This window comes from Nasonia vitripennis (assembly GCF_009193385.2).
Source record: "Nasonia vitripennis strain AsymCx chromosome 1 unlocalized genomic scaffold, Nvit_psr_1.1 chr1_random0002, whole genome shotgun sequence".
In the NCBI taxonomy this organism is placed as follows: domain Eukaryota; kingdom Metazoa; phylum Arthropoda; class Insecta; order Hymenoptera; family Pteromalidae; genus Nasonia; species Nasonia vitripennis.
The window spans coordinates 5,332,107-5,348,819 of NW_022279588.1; the positions used below are offsets into that span (position 1 = coordinate 5,332,107).

Genomic DNA, 16,713 nt, shown 5'->3' on the forward strand with positions numbered 1-16,713 from the left:
GCGTAAAAGCCTTTCGCCCCCCCCCCCCCCCCGCAAAGCACTACTCGACGGTCGTACGGCGGGGAACAAGGGCACAGAAGATGGAGCTAGGTGCGCCTTTACCGAGGGTCGATAAAGACAAAGACGGCATTCCTTGGTACAGTTGGGTGTTTCTCATCTGGACGTAAAAAGGATGGGTTTAGTCGGTGTGAATCCGACACACGGCTGACATTGCGGATGGGGCTGTTCCGACGACCCCATAAACAAAGTCACGCTATGGTCTTTATAATATTTTCCCTAAAACCTCTTCTCCGAGAGAGAGAAAAAAACACACACACATACTTGGACACGAAAACAGGAGAAACAGGAGCAAATGCACACACTTATTCACAGTCAAACAGAAACCTAACCTACAAAGCAACACGACAGTACACGGCACAATAGGGTAGACAGAAAAAGCAAAAAAATGTACATAATTGTATTAAAATTTTTGATGTTGCGCTTTTTATAACTGATTCCGGTGACTCAAACAATCAGTTTTTACTTCGATCTCCGTACCGCGGACTCTTACATCTACAGAAGGGGACAACGTGTAGGTCTAGGAACAGGTATGTCTGGCGTGGCTTATGGTTGAAATAATCGTCACTCAATATTGTTTATGCTGTACAAAAATATCATAATATATTCTTCAACGCCCGGGTGTATTCGATATGGTTACAATGTTTCCCACGGTCAAAGATTTGTCACGGTTGATGATTTCTTTATGCTTTCTTGTTATCGGCAAAACGGCGGTCGATGTTACTTCATAATTACGGCACAATTAGTCACGAGGACGCGATTTACCTTCAATAATACGCGAATCTTTTTATGCTTCAAAACGCGACTTCTAAATTTGATTAACGACTTTAATAATCACGCGACTTCTTAATATTCTACAAAACAACCGATTCAACACTTTATTCAGTACTTCTCTGCGATATTCACACTTCAGTAGTCCAAAATGGCGGTGGCGTCCTTCTAACCGACGCGACTCGACCAAGATGGCGATCGACAACTGAAATCCTGGGAAACGCGACGTCTATGATTTTAACCGTGGACCGTGATCTCAATCCCTTGGTTTCGGGTTTCTCACTGAAAATCGCGAGAACAACCGGGACTCAGAGGCCCGTTGTGGCGCAATAATAGGAGGAAGGAATCCTCGGTAGCAATGGCCTGATGCCGGCGCTATTCAGAGTTTTCTCTGATACGTTGTCGCTATCTGCTTCGCGTTTCGGGTTTGCGAGTCTATCATTTAGTCCTCGACTTATTGGTGCCACGATCCAAAATACAATTTGCTCCGTTCGCCTTATCTCTCGCCGTCCAGACTCCGCGATCGCGTCATCTAACCGAGACGGACAATACTTGTTGGGTTATTTCGCGCGGTTCGTACGACAACAAAACAGCGAGAAAACGCGATCTATTTCGCGGCAACTTCGTTCGTGATTTAAGCGAACACTCGCAACTCGACAACTCTATACTTACGATTCTACGACTCTACAACGAAGGACTACTACTTCGACTGCTCCAACTGTTCGGCTCCAGGGTTAAAGACGAATTGAACGAGGAGGAAGCTTCATCGCGGCGCGAGACCCTGCACGTCCCGGAAAAGACGCATTCGAAACGCCCTCTATATATTATTTCTCTTGCGCGAAAGAATGCAAGTCGTAATGAATATTAATGGCGTCCTGCGGCGCCAATTACGAATTGGCACTATTGTCTCATCCTGACACCACCTAACGCGGTCATTCGCGACGATAACGAATAGTACGGAAACTGCTAGTGGCGACGCGCCATATTTTCCAACAACGCTCGCCAGCGTCGACGCGCCTTTACGCCTACTGTACGCGAGTCAGCTGCGCGGCTCTCTCTCTCCCTCTCTCACTCCCTCTCTCTCTCTCTCTCTCTCTCTCTCTCTCTCTCTCTCTCTCTCTCTCTCTATCTCGCCGAGGGTCGCGCGCGCGTTCCCTCTCTCCGCGGCTATACACTATCGCGGCTGCTATATGCTCGCGGCTCGGCGCTTACCTACTCGTACGAATGCTCTCGCGAGCGAGATGCGCGGCGAGGATGCGCAACGGTTAGTTGCGGCCTCGTGGCTATCGCACGCGGATCCTCTGGTATTCCCGAGGACGACGCGAAGCCTCCTGGTGCCGTCACCAGCAACAGGCACGACGGTTCTGCCGATATAACAGCGACCCAGGGTTTCTGCTGGGCCGCATTGGCGCTATTGGCGCGAGTAATGCTCTTTTTGCCAGTACCAGGGAGCTACCTCTGGCTCCGGCGCTGACAGGTGAGGTTAGGAGTCTCAGGCGTACCGGATAACAGAAAATATAATACAATCTTGTTGATTCTCCGATGCATTTATTACAAATACATTCGAGAATCAACGGCTCGAAATTCTGTGTTGTAATCGCGTGTCCGTTATTCTAACGACACATCGCAAATTGTAAACACTAATTAAGTGAGACAATAAAGAATTATTATTATTATTTATGAGTATCGTTAGTTTCGTTTATATTGTCTTCATTACCTGGATTATGTTCATTTGCAAATTTCACAAGAGATGTATCAAAACCTTTATGAAAATATTTAAACAAATATTTTATAGCTTTAATCGTACTACATATTTTTACATTAATATGACATTCTAAAAGTCATAATAAATATGGATTATACGGTACGACAAAACTATTATCTGCAATCCTATGTTTTAAAAACGTAATTTTATTATTATTTTATCTTCGTCGGTAAAAAGAGTAACCGTTAGGATTATAGTAGATTTGATTGACATAAGGTTTAGATAAATTTTTAGTACAACGTGTTTTAGCTTCATTCATACAAACACAATTTTTATTTTGTGATCTACAGGGACCGTGTATCATATTATTTTTTACTATATTGTATAATCTTGGATATTCATTTTCATTTGGTATTTCAGCACTTATGATAGAATTAATTTTATCAGTATCTCGAAATTTATCATTAGTATGCAACCATAATAACATATGAATATGTTGTAATCCCCTTTTTAGAAATTCTATTACGTAAACATAACCTTTAACTTTACAAAAAATATTATTTTTTAGGGGTTCGGTTTTTAAAATTTTAACTTTTTCATGAAAGACTCTTAAGATTAAATCAGGACGATCTATAGTGCTTTTATACGGTGATAAATTCTCTTGAATTTCCTTTCAATTTGGATTACATGCCATTGTTATAAAAATATCTGGTTTTCCGTCGACTTGTAGTTAAGTTATTGAATCTAAATAATTTAGTTGTATTGATTTAGGACTACCTATATAAGATGATAGTTATATTTTCATATTTCCAATTCGAGTATTATCAATATTTGCCTGATTGGAAACGTAATCCATTATTCCTTTATACATTTCAGTTCTTAATTGTGCTTGGCGAGTACGTAAGTAATATAATCGATATCCGTCGATTCTTGACCAAACAACAACAATGAATTATTGTAATAAATCTTACGAATTCAAATAAGGATTAAAATTACCACGTATCTATATGAATAAATCTGTAGTGTAGATATATTATTATTTTTATATTCTTTTTTTGTACATCTTATATAAGGTTGCCATCCGGGATGACTAAAGGGAAATATCAAAGGATATGTCATTGGGTCAAGATGTTTACTAAGAATATTTATTTGTTGTGGTTTTTCAGTTTTTGGATAAATACGTATATCACGGTCAAACAGAGGTTCGCCATCATTTCCTATATATACAACAGCAATTTCATTACATGTTGCGAAATATGATTTATTCTTTGTATGATTATCACGTGTTAATGACATTCCTATTTCAGGAGGTGTTATATTATTATTATGAGCGGTAATATTTTTTTAATTTTCTATTTCATACATCATTTTATATGCTTTTGCATAAAGATTGTTTAAATAGACAAAAAAGTACATGAAAATTCTGATATGTTCAAAGCCGGTTTATCAATTTTATAGTTATTTGCTCTATATTTCTTTGCAATTTCATTGTCAATAATATACAATTCGCCATATTTCGGGTCTTTGTTTTCATTCGGATGTAATGAATATGAATTATGATATACCGGTCCACATATCCTTAATACTTGCTGCCCCGGATTGTTAAAGTATACTAATTTAGACCCAAAACTGGCATATGCAAATGAATTATTGTAACCTTTTATATTTTTCGTAAAATTAATACTTTTTGAATTATTTTAAAATAATAGATTTTTCAATTCTTAAGAATATGATGTGTTATTATCAGGAATAACTTTATTTTTATGACAACAATGATTGTATTTCATATCATAGGATATTGCTCCTTTAAAGTGTTTTGCTTTACAATATATATATATATATATATATATATATATATATATATATATATATATATATATATATATATATATATATATATATATATATATATATATATATATATATATATATATATATACAGGGTGACCCAATTTAAACGGGCACCGCTCATAACTCGTCAGGGACAGCCACAATCGAAAAAATGGTAGAGACCAAAGTTGTAGGATATCGAGGGGACAACCCGATGGTGACCTTGGATTTGACCTTGAACGCGTTTTTCAAGGTCATTTGAAGGTCAACTTTGGATTTTTAAATAGGAACCCCATTCTTTTATTGCGGGAATGGAAAGAGCGGTAAATTTTACGTTCAGAATGGTATGTTCGGTTGCGGCACTGAAGGTCATCTCAATGTCCTGCAGCCATAATGAAACCCCGCCTACGTAATTCCTCTAGCAACGCCAAATTAAAAAAAAGTGGTAGAGACCAAAGTTGTTGTATAGGGGGGGGGGGGGGGAGAATTGTGACCTCGAATTTGAGCCAGTCCTACAAGGTCATTTCAAGGTCAAATTATTTTTTTTCAAACTTTACTTTTACTTTGTATCCGAGATGAAATCCCTTCTTAGATGTTCTCTGTCCAGCGGCCAAGACGCAAATGAGCCCTCGCTAGCGTCCAAACATAAGTCTCGCTATTCCCCGAATGATCCCTTCCGACGGTTAACTTGCGAATGACTCCTCTAGGTGGTCGCCACCTACCTACCCGAACTCCTGATGTGCGAAAAATAAAAATGGCTCCCGAAATAAGCCTTTTAAAATAAGTCCCGCGCTCAGTCTTGCCACCGCGACTCCGTCGAACCTTCCCCTACGACGCTTAACTCACGAATGATTTTCAAGCAGGCGCCCCGGCCCCGCGCCGTACCTGCCGCCCGAACTTTCGATTTGCAAAAATAAAAATAGCCTCCGAAAATTGTCGAAAGAGTCTCACACTCGGCCTTCCGCCAAAAATATTATTTTTTTAATTTGGCGTTGCTAGAGGAATTACGTAGGCCGGGTTTCATTCTGGCTGCATGACCTTGCGATGACCTTCAGTGCCGCAACCGAACATACCATTCTGAACGTAAAATTTACCGCTCTTTCCATTCCCGCAATAAAAGAATGGGGTTCCTATTTAAAAATCCAAAGTTGACCTTCAAATGACCTTGAAAAACGCGTTAAAGGTCAAATCCAAGGTCACCATCGGGTTGCCCCTTTGATATCCTACAACTTTGGTCTCTACCATTTTTTCGATTGTGGCTGTCCCTGACGAGTTATGAGCGGTGCCCGTTTAAATTGGGTCACCCTGTATATATATAGGCTTAGCCCGTAGCAACATATCATGATATAATATCAGTACATAACATAATCAGTACAAACTTCAATATTTTTGTCTCCAATTTTTTAAAAGTACAAAATAATAATTTTTTGTGCTCCAAGATAGTATTTAAAGTTTACAAAATTATGATTACTCGAAAGTTTAAATATCAATACTAGATTATTGCGTATCCATAATTTACCAATTGATATTCTTATTTTTTGAAACAAACGTATGTCCCCAGTTATATTGAGAATTATGTACATACTTTTTCAGTTTTAGCAGCCATTTCTATGACTATTTTTATAGTGATTAGATAAAACAATTCAATTTATAGGCATAGGTATAAAAGTTGAATATTCATTTTCATCACTTTTTAATTTTAATTATATCATGATTTGTTGCTACGAGCTAAGCCCAGCTTCGGTAATGGTAAACTACTTGTTGTGTACTGCTTTTCTACTTGTACTTAAATCTAGGTAGCTACGTAACTTCTTTGGTATCGATAGACATGAAATGTACTAGGTTATAAGCGTCAAATTTGCATATAAAACCACTTATTCCATTTATCATGTTTGTTTTCTACATAACTTTTAGTAGAAGGTCAGACCCATTCTGAAACTTTACAGCTACTTTTTTACTATAAAAAGATATCTTTTTACTGTATTGAGGTTTTCGGAGTCTGGATCAAACATTCAGATTTTGACATTTTAAGGTTTAAAATGCAAATAAGGTATCCATAACATATATATATATATATATATATATATATATATATATATATATATATATATATATATATATATATATATATATATATATATATATATATATATATATAGGGCTTTAAAAATATTTTCATTGAAAAATGTTGTTGTCTCAAAAATATCAATTAAACATTGCTAGTAACAAAATTTGTTGCTAACAATATTTAATCCATATAATTTAGAAATGTCTCTCGCTTGGTCTAAGGGGGCATGTTTAAGGTACATTATAAGCCCGGATAGATTAAAGAAGACGGTCCGGATCTTTCAGAAAGCTGTGGCAAGTGACTAAAAACACTTATTTATATAGTAAAATGTCATACATTTTGGTCAATGATTTTACAAGGTATATGCATGTTTTCTTTTCGATAAAAATGGTGTATATTTTATATATTTTCGATAGAATTTTGTTTTTCAAATTACATTAAATAAAAAATTGTTTGGTAAGAAGAATATCTTTTTGTTTTTTTGCAGGATTTAACCCAGGCTTAACCCCTTAATGTATCTGTATGCCATAAATCTATTCACATCTTTTCTCAATAACTGAATCATCATTATTTTTACTTTTGTTACGTCCTGACTATCCTAAATTGAATAGATAGGAACGTAATGATAGTGGCATAGGCTGTAATAAATATTAGTCCGCGCCTAACACTCTCACTGTTAGTAAATAAATCAGAAAACTTACCTTTGAGTATGGTGATGCTTAGTTGCCAGAATGCAGATTCAAGCTCGTACTGGATAGATAGAATTTAGTTATAAAGAACTTTTAAAACACGAATTCTATTCCACTGTAACTCTATTGTTTATTTAATTAGCTATATAAAATTCTCTTACAATATTATTCGCTTATAACGGAATGAAATGCGATATAGATATTTATAGTGAAAACTGCTTTCACAAATATATCGCCAATTGTCGAACTGACTACGAACTGCTCGTTTGAGTGCGTATAAGGCTTTTTAAAACCTTCGTTCGTAACGTAACTTTTGCAATATTTTACAACCTTAAAATTACGGAAAATGTATACATAAAAAGTAGCGCTTGCTTACAACGTCATGAATTGCTGATTTATCATTTCGCTGATTCGCAAGGTAAATCGAAATCGTATTACAAAAGTGATTATTTTGCATTTTGCGAACTCAACTCATAAGTGATACTGACGCATTGGAAAATTGAGATTCAGCAGTTTCTATTTAATTTAGGCCATATCGAATTGTTCAAATCATAAAGAAATATTACTAATAGTAAGCATACGTCGTACGACGTAACACTTTCATCCTTGAAACTTGAATTTTTTAAAAGTAAAATTATCTTTAGAGAAAATGTGTTCTCCTCTATCTGATGATATCCTTCGGTGGTGATAAAATTATTGATTTAGCTGTATCGGTCTCCCCGAGGCAGGTGGTGTGGTGAAAAGAAGAATTTTTTTTATAACATTTCCTCTCCTTTTTTCAACGCTTCAGCGGTCAATGCCACTCTCATCAGGAAACTGATGTGAAAAGTTGTATTTATTTGAAAAAATATGTTGATATATAATGTATATACACGCCGCGCGGCGCGGGGAACGTAGGTAAAGAGTGTATCTCTCTTAGCTGTTCGACTCTACTTCGCGCGAATCAAGATTTTCGTCAGGTTTATATAGCGCGGAACAGTGAGAAGAGTCGCTACACGTCTGCTAAAAAAAGTTGGTACACCAAACCAACTTTCTCTGGCAGAATTTTAAATTACAAATCGCCATGGTATATAATCTTGTTGTTAGAGCAATAAAACTATCCAACAGGAAATTTCACAATAAGAATATTTATAACATCAGAAATTTACTGCACGAAAACAATTATCAACTTGCCTTCGTTAATGAATATATACGCAAAAGAATGTCACATTAAAGACAGATAGATCAATTTAAACAAAAGACTAGTTTCCGAAATGCTACACATACACATACAAGAAAACGATATTAATAAGAAGGACGATACACAAAATTTAAATACAGAATACACACACCTTATACACCAGCTGAAATGAAAACAAACATAAGTCATGCTCTGACGTCAATAGCGGAAGAAATTGTCAACACGGCCGCTTGACTCTTCTCACTGTTCCACGTTTTCTTGTCATACTGTACATACATTATATATCAACAATTTCTTTTTAAATAAATAAAACTTTTCACATCAATTTCCTGACGAGGGCGGTATTGACCGCCGAAGTGTTAAGAAAACAAGAGAAAATGTTGAAAAAAGATCGATACAGCCCAATTAATATTGTTGAAAGTAAAATTATTTAATTTTTTTAACGTTACCCTAGATAATGCTATATATAATTAACTATAACTGAAAACTGGATTTGGTAAATATACACCAACTTTGTTAAATGTTTGGCCTTGTGATTTTGTTGATGGTCATTACATATCCTAATCGTAGTGAAAACTGTCGCGGTCGTTTAGTAATTTCAAAAAGAATTTATTCTTCTGCAGAAGTCAAAATGATTCGTGGTATTAAAACAACTTTACCAAATTGTTTACCGCTAATTATTTCTGCCTGTATACAGAATTGTATCATTTCCTTACTATTAATCGAGTATCATTACAAAGCTTATCATTTAAATTTCCTCACAAAATAATTACAGCACCAACTTTTAAACGTAACTTATGAAGCAGTAGGCTATTTGGCGTGAGTGAATTCAAAAATTCTATTGGTAACATCTCTTTATCATCATCTTTGCATGAATCTACACTTAGATACTCTCTTACATCGACTTGCATCTTATTTAAAATGTTATTATTAATTTTTAGTACATCATCGTTTTTCGGCGCTAAAATTACTCTTTCGCAAAGTTTATTAGCATTATTATTATCAAAGCAATCTTTATGAATTTCCATAATTATATTATTGGTTGATAATAATTCTGTTGGAAGTAAGTTATATCATTGTCTATTTCAAATTTGTTGGCATATTTTCCATCTTCAATTTTTAATAGCCATTGTTTAAACTCTTCGTCACATTTACTAACTCTCATATTATCTTTTAAAGACATCATTTGGAGTTCACTCTATAAATGACTATTTTATATAAATGTCTCAGATATAAAATAGGGTGTCGGTAACAAAGATTTCTGTTATGTGTTCATTTTTTTCCAAATTCATTGCACCTTTTCAGCGTGAGCTTTTTTATTTTGATTTAAATGCGTTCCATACTTCTTAAAAGGGTCAATATATTTAAAAAACTTTCGTCAGTATTTTCAGAAACTAATTATTCTAAACGTTAAGGATAATTGATATTGTCAGATAGTACGTTTCCTCTATTGCAACAATTAGAAAACTTTTTATTATAGAATATTTTAAATTTTAAATGTTTGGCATTACAGAATTCACATATTTCACTCATACTATCTAAATCAATCTCCATAATTGCTGATTCATCGAAATCGAAATCGAACATGGCATCCAATTTTGTTATTGAAAATTCATTCAAATTTTTAATAGCGTTACCTTTTAATTTTCTATAGTTATTATTATAATCTTATTACTTTTTAATTTTCTTAAGAGCTATTCTTTAGACCTATTCAACTAAGCGACGTTAGAAGCGAGGTGACCCCGCTAGTATTCAAATCAATCTAATTCATTTTTTACATAATACTATCGCACAATCAATTACACAGCCCCACAAAAAAATTGAAATTATTTTCTCCGATATCTGAGGAGGTGCACTTTATGTTTTTGGGGTTGCTGAATCCGAATCCGGGGTCCGTTTAACTCCATCACGTCAGGGTCAAGGGCATATGAAGGTCAAATTGCGGAATGACTATTAAAAAATCTGGAAAATTTTATATATATATATTTTTGGGGTCGCTAAATCTGAATCTGGGGTTCTCTTGACCTTGAAGTGTCAGAATCAAGGTCAAAACCCTAAAATTTGATGATATGATCATTTTGACCTTGGATTCTTGATGAGCAGAAAATTTTACGTCCGAATATGTATTGACCTTTTTTTTTAGAACAGACCTTTGTAGGTCACGTGATGGCCATCCAAAATCGAATCCATTTTCCAGCTTTTGGCTGTAAATTGAGATCTTGGGTCTTTGATGAGTTGATATGTTTCGGGTCATTGATCACGATTCTGGTATTCATTTGAGCCAATCACGTCGTAATATAACGATATAATATTTTCTTACTCCGGATTCTGAAAGAGCGAAAAATTTAATCCGTGTGTTTGCATCCAGGGCACCTCCCCGTGGTGACGGCGGGCAACGGAGTTGTCCCGCTATCCGGCAAAGTCCCGGGAACAGGACGCGTATGCCGTCATGGCAAACACAACGGAAAATTTTACGATGCAGGGGCATGGAACCTCAGTATCGGCGGCTGGTCGGGGTGGGAAAGCGGGCCTGCAGGCGTCGTCATCCAGTGACCGCAGCTCTGTTGAGGTGGCTCCCTTGGCCTCACCAGAGTATAAAGCTACAAGTAGTAGAACCCATAGACATGAGCATGACAACCCAAAAACCCCATATCATTTCTGTTATGTTTGTGGTTCGTACACACCACCACATGGCCGGAAAAATATTACTCATGTTGTTAATACTGCATACAAGTATTATTTCTCACTTAACATATTAAATCAAGATAAGAATTGGGTTCCACATATCGTTTGTCTGAATTGTCATAAGATGTTGATTACATGTTACAACAATAAAGATCTTTCAAATTTGTAATACTCTGCACCTGTAAAATGGACTATGCCGGAATCAAAACAAGACTGTTTCTTTTGTAGGGCAATTACTCATGGATTCAATAGGAAAAGTAAATCAAAAATCAAGTATATTTATACCGATAAAGTAGTTCTACCTGTTTTGATTTTGAAGCATAGGGGTAAGTTCAAGGATACCGTTGCAGAAATAGAAGGCAAGGAAGACATAGATATGCAAATGAGTGAGGAAGAAGTACAGATAGAGGAAAGTGACAGCGACATGAGTTCAGATGATGGAAGTGGAAACGATGGAAAGCAAAGTAAAATAAATAAAGAGTCTCAAAAGTTTACGCAGAATGAATTAAGTGACTTAAGGGTCTGAGGAGATTGCTCTGCGAGTGGTAGAAGCCATGGAGCTGCCAAACTTGGGTACGCACGTCATCTCTACACGCAAATGGAAACCTCCCACCAAGTCACCAGCAGGTCAAACTACAACGTGTCGCGTAGCAAGTCGAGCTATTGTTTTAAAGTTATCCTCGTCAACAACGCGCGACCAGCTGGCAGCTAGCAGTCATAAGCTTGCTCACAAGACAGCTGGTTCGATCTTAAACGCAAGTGCTAGCGGCTGTCTCTCTCTTTCTCTGCTATAGCAAAGACATACGTATAAATTGTACAGAAAGGCACTAAATTTATCAAGACAACTGAAGTACGCAAATACACTTGTCCGCAACCTACAGGTCTTCGTGAGGGAGAAGCCAAGGTCAGCTCTCATACCCATCAGCTCCAATGAGGATTTGTACACTCTCCAAGCAATGTCCGTCTCATGAAGTATAGTATTGTTAATTTTTCTTATCACTGCTATCATTATCTTCTTTGCTTCATTTTTTATATTTTTTTTATGTATAGTTGACTACGGCGTTTCTTTATTAAATTGATTTTGTAAGTTTTGTACCCGACTTCTACTTGTGAGAAGTTTGACTGACACGTCACTAGAGAGCACGTAATCACGACTTTATTTTTCAACATGTACTTACACTGAATGATGTAAAAATATCTTCTTGTATTTTCTATTGCGAAATTTTTGTACTGACAATCATGTAATTTTTTTTTGCATCAGATGGGGTGAAATATATAAATCAATCAATCAATCAATCAAATCGCGGGTGAACAGCAGTTCCATGTTTTGGTCTCGCGAACGATTTGGTTATCTTACGTGTGCTATAGTTACCTCCGGATCGCTGTCTCTCTCTATATTGTGTTCCGTTCAAATAAAGGGTTGTCTTTCGATTGTACGGGTTATCTCATCACGTAGTAATTAAAGTGTAGAGTTAAGGATTCTGTAAAAATGTAGGATAATACTCGGTACCAGTATTTGGACGCACGAGGCGTAAGGTGGTCGGGCATTCTTAGGATAGGTCGTCCAGCGTTTGCGGAATTCGCGTTCGACATAACCGTGTGAGTGACTGTAAGACAAAACGTTTAATCAAGTGTGTTATCTGGTTGTTCCTTGAGACTTGAGACGCGCGCGAGTCACGCGGGGTATCTTTCATGTACGGATATCTGCTTGTCAAGGTTGTCTATTTTCACGGGTTGTCTCAATAATTTATGCGAAGCTTGATTTGAAATTGTAAAAATCTAATTAGAATATAAAGTTATGCCTGATAACCTACGTGTTTCTATTATCCAGAACTACCCTCTTTCCTTACCGTTTTTAAGGCTGCAGCTAGCCGAGCACAAACATCGCGCAAAACCTCGCACAGAGAAACAAAGAATCGTGAAAAAAGTGGCTTCCCAAACACGCGGAATGAGTCGATTGTTCGATTCATCGAAAAACCGTATGGCAGTGGAGTAAGACCCTATATTACTAACCTCATGCTTATCTAAAGCATTTGAAAGAATGATGGAAAATCGACTAGAGTGATGAGTTAAAACAAACATTATCCCGATCAACCAATCCGGCTTTTGTAAAGGAAGGTCATGCACGAGTATAATCTAACAAACCTTACGTTCGAAGTACAGAAATCGCTTGCTGAAAATAAAGATGTACTTGCAGCGGTCTTCAATGTCTCTGGGGTATTTAATAACGTCTAAGGCAATATCTTATTTAAAAAATTAGCAGAAATTTAGTGTTCTGAGAAAGTTAGATTCGCAAAGTTTTTAACGTATGAAAGGTGGATAGACACTTACACAGAGGGGCAAGAATTAATTAAAGTAACCAAAGGAGTCCCACAGGGAGAAGTCTGAGTCCGCTTTTTTATCTCATTTACGTGGCAAATATAGCCGACAATATATCATAAGGCGTCACTATTTTGCAATTTGCTGATACAGCTATTTATTCAAGCATAGTTCCAACAATACAACATTCTAAAAGAATATAACAAATACAATATACAGCTATAAGAATTGCGTTAGGTTATTAGAGAACCACTCCAATGAATATACTACTAGCTGAATTAAAGCTACCATTAATCTAAAAATGAACAAAGTTTTCAGGTAGCAAATACATCGGTAAGGTCATATCAAATGAGAGTAGCTTAATTTATAATAAAATAACATATGCGAAAATAGGGTCGAGAAAAGAAATACTAAATCAATGCATCGCAAACTTGAATATACTTGCTGACTCAATTGACACCAAGTGTAACTACAAGTTCTTTTATAATTAGAATATCACGATACCTTTAATTCCAATAAACACAAGTCTCAGACAGAAGTTAAAAAAAATCAAACATTGCAATTTAGCTCTTAAATCCTTTTTGAAAAATCGTGATATATATATATATATATATATATATATATATATATATATATATATATATATATATATATATATATATACTGATGGAAGTAAAATTCTAGGTAACAAAAATGTTGGCTCAGCTTGCGTGATTTCAAAACTTAACTTAGAAGTAATCAGGAGCATAAATTGTAAGGCATCGACCTACACAGCCGAATGCATCGCTTTGAGTGAAGCTACCAAACTTGCACTGCATTATAACGATCGCAATATCACGATTTTCTCAGAATCTCTAAGTGCACTGCTAAGTCTGCAAATCTCAAAATCTGTTATACATACTGACGTATATATCCTAAAAATTAAATCAACCTTCAATATATTCAACAAAAATAAGACACAAAACTAACTTCATGTCTACTCGATCACTTAGGAATCGAGATGAATGAGATGGCTGATCAAGCAGCCAAACGAGCTACCGAAAAGAACTTTGCAAACTACGTTCAAGTGCCGTATAATGACCTCGTAAAAGCAGCCAAAAGAGCAGCTTCCTGCAATACCGGCTGCAAAATTAAAGAACAAGGTCAGAAAAAAGGAAAAGAATATTTTAAAAACTACAAAACGAAAACTGTTAGATCGCGGTTTGAAAATTTAAATTTCCCTAGAGAAAATATTGTCACAATCAACAGATGTAGAGCAGACCACTACAATCTTGCGGCTTTTCTTTTCCATACACATATCATTTCTGATCCAAAGTGCAAACGTGGTTATGAAAAACAAGACCTTAACCACATTTTGCACCTTAGACCACTACAATCTTGCGGCTTTTCTTTTCCATACACATATCATTTCTGATCCAAAGTGCAAACGTGGTTATGAAAAACAAGACCTTAACCACATTTTGTAGTAAAAATAAAATTTTCTGTAAAATGTCAAGTAAACAAGTGATTCTTTTGAGCCAAAATTTCAGGAGGACACTTTGTACACTTTAAGTTTTGGTATAAATGCAGGGATTTTTATTTGAATGTTTAGAAAATGTTATATACACAAAAAGGTGACATAATAAGCTGTGAAAAGAAAAAAAAATCTAGTATTTTCATTGCCGAACATTTTCTACTTATTCAAATAAAAATCCCTGCATTCATACCAAAACTACAAGTGTACAAAAATCATTCAAGTTCGGTGTCTAGGTGTAGGTGGCCGATAACGACGTCCAGGTAGTTCGCCCCGTGGTTTTTGGTGTCTAGGTGTAAAAATCATACGAGGGCGGTGTCTAGGTGTTCAGGGTGGTCGATGACGAGGTCTAGGTGGTGCGTTCCGTATTTTTTGGTATCTGGGTGTAAAAATCATTCAAGGGCGGTGTCTAGGTGTACACGGTGGCCGATGACAAGGTCTAGGTATAAAAATCATACGGGGATGGCGTCAAGATGTACAGGGTGGCCGATGACAAGGTCTGGGTAGTTCGCACCCTGGTTTTTGGTGTCTTGGTATAGAAATAATTTGAGGGTGGTGTATATCAGAACAATCAGTAATTTCATGTTAGTGATAAAAATGTTACAAAAAAGCTGTGGTCGAAAGATGCTAAAAATGCTTATATTTTATTTTTACGACGTCAAAAATGAAATACTCAAAAAAATTTACTAAAAAAGATTAAAATCTCTAAAAAAAATTAACTTAAAAAAGTAAAAGGTTAGGCGAGTTTGATATATTCCGCAACAAAATTACAGATAGAAAAGAACTGAGATCAATCAAATAAAGTCAAGTTTATTATATATAATCATAATGAAGCAACAAATTTTTTTTTGGTCAATAAAGGGCTTACTCAACTTAAATTTAGGTTATATAATGATCAATTAGTAACACCTCTCAAGATACTTACAACTCAACTTGCCATGACTGTTTCATTGTGCTTATGGTGTTTTTATGACGTTCTTATACATGAAAAGAAAATTTAATTGTTCACCAATAAACAAAATTAAACGGTCAGACAAGTTACGTAGTAAATATCTTAAAAGTTGTTCCTAATTAATTATTGTACAAATTAACTTCAAGTTAAGTAAGCTCTTTATTGACCAAACAAAAATTTTGTTGCTTCATTATGAATAAATATAATAAACTTGACTATGGTAGTTTGATTTCAGTTCTTTTTTATCTGTTAGTTTGTTGGGGAATATATCAAACTCGCCTAACCTTTTACTTATTAAAAGTTAATTTTGTTTAGATTATCTTATACATGAGTTTTAGCGCAAACAATTTGGCATAAGATTATAGCATTCAATTCAATTCAATTGACTATGTTGAATGCGCACTACTTCAATTATAAAACACAATCCTCCGAACTCCTAACCTAATAAGTTGAACTTTGTGTTGGCTAAAAATTAACAAAATATTGCAATAAGTGCCACAATCGGTAAGTATGGGTAATTCATGTTTTAGCACCGTAAATTTGAGTATTTTATTAGCAAGTTTTACTAAAAAAATATTAACTTATTTACTTTACTTTAGTAAATTTCCCTTGTGTATCTTTTTTTTACGGTTTGTAAGTATTGTGGTCCTTTAAGGGACTTGGGTGCACTTAATAAATAAAAAAACCGCTTCCAATTCATTGGCACGTAGCTTTCTCCAACTAAATTTATAGGTCCAATAAATTAAATATTGTTTTTATATACAGTATATCTGCCTGCTAATGTATGAGGCGGTTTTTGATACAGAATTTAATATATAAGTTTTGTATAGTTCATTGTCCTAAAGTTTGCAGACCCGTCTGTTTTTTAATATAGAATACGAACACTGCCGTTAATTTTATTTCACAGAAATTTATGCAAGTTTACATGTGTTACTAACCAACCT

The 16,713-nt window shown here is 35.5% G+C and overlaps 1 protein-coding gene across 3 annotated transcripts in view; it reads left to right on the top strand.

Annotated features, from left to right (window-relative positions):
• LOC107980542 overlaps nt 1-16,713 on the top strand; it is a 530,828-nt gene that overhangs the window by 270,624 nt on the left and 243,491 nt on the right. Inside the window, exon 9 of one of the 3 annotated variants that reach the window (XM_032601223.1) lies at nt 11,214-11,957. The exons of the other annotated variants lie outside the window; for them this stretch is intronic. The gene's annotated coding sequence lies outside the window, so the exon portion shown is untranslated. The remainder of the gene's footprint in view (nt 1-11,213; nt 11,958-16,713) is intronic. 3 annotated transcript variants of the gene reach the window in all.